This window comes from Cebus imitator, unplaced genomic scaffold (genome assembly GCF_001604975.1).
Source record: "Cebus imitator isolate Cc_AM_T3 unplaced genomic scaffold, Cebus_imitator-1.0 Scaffold166, whole genome shotgun sequence".
Taxonomy (NCBI): Eukaryota; Metazoa; Chordata; class Mammalia; order Primates; family Cebidae; genus Cebus; species Cebus imitator.
Window position 1 is genome coordinate 4,327,415 of NW_016107481.1, and position 3,295 is coordinate 4,330,709.

Consider the following 3,295-nt stretch of genomic DNA (forward strand, 5'->3'; position numbering starts at 1 on the left):
GAATGAAGGGCCAGGCGTGGTGACTCACACCTGTAATCCTACAATTTTAGGAGGCTGAGGCAGGCTGACCACTTGAAGTGAGGAGTTCAAGACCAGCCTGGCCAAAATAGTGAAACCTTGTCTCTACTAAAAATACAAAAATTAGTGGGTGTGATGGCATGCACCTGTAATCCCAGCTACTCAGGAGGCTGAGGCAAGATAATTGCTTGAACCAGGAAGGCAGAGGTTGCAGTGAGCTAAGGATCGTGCTACTGCACTCCTGCCTGGATAACACAGCGAGGCTGTGTCAAAAAACAAAAATAAAAACCAAAAGCAAACAAAAAAAGTGAATGAAGAAAAAAATAAGTTTCAATATAACATTGTTCATAGTAGCAAAAAAACTGAAAGCAACCTAAATGCCCATCAACAGTGCGATTAATAATATACTGCAATATAAATACCCAGTGAAATACTTTAGTTTTTTAAAAGAAAAAATTATAGTTAAAATTGTATGTATATAATATATATATATATATTATTATTTTTTTTTGGCCAAGGAATGATTAACATAAAAATCAAGATCGTGGTTAAATCTGCTTCAAGAAGAGTCAGGCGTGTGATCAGGAAGGGGCATCCTGGTGGTTCCTTAATGTCCTGATAAGGGTGTTGAGGCAAAGTGGGAATTCATTTTATCGTCATTCTTTAAATGATACCTGTATATGTACACACTTCTGCATTTATGACCCAGTTTTAACACAAAAAAATATTTAAAACTCTCATTGAATCTTAATTGTGCGAGTTATCTATCTGTACTTGCAGATGGAGAATACGTAGACCTTGGTTCACCATCCTAATCTCCTGTGTTGAACCACAACACATTCTGATTTTTTTGGCAACTTCTAGATGAATTCTTACAACTTTGATGAAAATAATTGGATACAGAAAATTTTTTATTTTGCTAGGTAATCTCAAAAAGCAAATTTCTGGTATAAAATGAAATGACTTACAGAGAATTTGGTAGACGGCAATGATTGTATGTCAGGTCTGTGTCTGCAATTGTAAATAAGATCTTGCCATTCTTATAGTCAGGCTGTGTTATAGTAATCCTGATTTTTAAATTTCAGTGCTGTATTCAATTGTCAGTGAGCATTGATAATGGTCACTCTTTATCTCGTTTCCAATTCTGTCAACACTATAAAAGGAAGACTTACAATATCCTGTAATGAATAGGCAGGACTGTATCCAGACACCTGAGACATGTTTTCATGTGATGTACAGCTTTTTGTTAGTTATAAGCTGAAGACGAACTCAAATAAAACTTATAACCCAGAAGCATAGCCAATTAGTCATTTAATGTATTTTCCAAACCGCATGCTATTTTATATATGCAGAGTAGATTGGTTGTGAGGACACTTAAAAAAATGTACTATGATATAGTTATAAGAAGTGTTAATATTTAAAAATGTGTTACAACCAAGACCAAAAAGGAGAGAAGCATAATTCAGTATTTTCTATAAATTTCATAAATGTCTGTGTTTAAACATTCCTAGTAAATATGTATAACTGTACATTTTTAAACTTTCTCTGGTAAATTCAGTAAGTATTGAATAATTGCTCATTATCAAAAGGTTGTGAATTTGTCTCTCTCCCTTCCAGCCAGATGACAGGAGCCTAAGATTCCAATGGTATGCTCAGGACTGACATCACCACATCAGGACTGACACATCAAGGATTCAGCTGCATGGTCCAGGCTGGGGAGGATGTCAGGGATTGGTGTGGCCAGGACCGATGCAGCTATGACTGGGGATTTATTTGGCATATTTGGACTAGGTGTGATGAGACAGCAGCTGGCACTGTCAATAGGTTGAGGGAGGGAGGAAGAATGAACAAATTATTTATTTAGGATTATGGGAGTCAGGTTTCTATGAAAGAAGGAAGTTACAAAGATGGAAGGGAAGACTAAAATTAACCCCAAAGGATTGAAGGTGTCGATGTGAACTCAAAGTTTTCAATACGTATGTATGTAAATACATATAGAAGTAGGTGAATATTCTTACATGTGTGTAGACACATGTTTTTCTTTGAGCTGTTAACCAACAGGGCAGTGAGCCTTTCTCAGGTCTTCATTTCCATATACCATTCCCCATTTAAAGAAACCAGGGCTCCTTGGAAAAATGGCTAATTCTAGACCTGGAGTAGGGAGTAGGAAAAAGTTTAAGATGAGCTTATAAAAAAAAATAAGAGCCAAAAAAGGAATGAGACATCTGAAAGGAACACAGAAGCCAGCTGTGTTCCTTTGAGATGAGAGACCCCCGAAAACCAAATCTGGGAAAATTTCAGCATGAAAATGAATGACAGTAATACATTGTAACCTACTGAATAAAGTGGGCAGTCATGAGTCTACGCTGATTTAAGTAAATGAATGAATAGAGAAAGAAGAGCTCTTTCTTATAGTAGTAGGATGCCAACCAAAGCAGAAGTCATAGACTCACCAGTTGACAACCAAAATAGTAATTGATTCAGTCAGGTATTGTCAACAGACTCAAACTAGCTGGTGAAAATTTGATGAGAAACAGGACACTTACAGTCTTTAAGAATCTCCTCACAAAGTACTTCCTAATTTTAATTTTACAATGGAGAAACATAGTAGACACTATCTGAACCAAGTGACCAAAATTAATACCTCCAGGAATAGGACAAATTGACATTGTGTGCATCTTGGCATGACACATTGAGAATACAGCATTGTTTCTGTGGTAGTGGACAAAACTGTCTATCCTAAATCTTACGGGAAACATAGATACACCCAAACTGAGGAATATTTTACAAACTGGCCAATACTCCTCAAAAGTCAACGACAAGACTGAAAAGCTGTTCTGGACTGAGTGAAACAAGAGACAGGACAAATAAATGCACCATGTGGTCATGGATTGGGATGATAGAACACAGGAACATTACTGAGGCAATCAGAATCAGTAAATTGAATGTGGTCTATGGATTAGATCTCATTATGATGCCAATGTCAGTCTCTTAAATTTGATGGTTGTACTAAGATTATGCAGGAATGCCCTTATCTTAAGGGAACACACACTAACATAGATAGAGGTAATGGTGCAAGAAATATTTTGGCTGGGATAACATTGAATTTATAAATAAATGTCAAGTAAATGAACGACTGAGGCTTCTAATTTGTGTACATTATAGAGTGCTACATTTATTTAGGATCTCCTTAAATGCTTCCTGACATGGTCTAACATTTTCTCCATTAAGATCTTGTATGTCTTTTGTTAGATTTATTCTTTTTTTTTTTTTTTTT

The 3,295-nt window shown here is 36.1% G+C and overlaps 1 long non-coding RNA gene across 1 annotated transcript in view; it reads left to right on the top strand.

The window, feature by feature from the left end:
* LOC119473544 overlaps positions 1-3,151 on the top strand; it is a 24,171-nt gene extending 21,020 nt beyond the window's left edge. Inside the window, exon 2 of the long non-coding RNA XR_005202759.1 lies at positions 1,636-3,151. This is a non-coding gene — a long non-coding RNA (uncharacterized LOC119473544). The remainder of the gene's footprint in view (positions 1-1,635) is intronic.
* Positions 3,152-3,295: the final 144 nt, after the last annotated feature.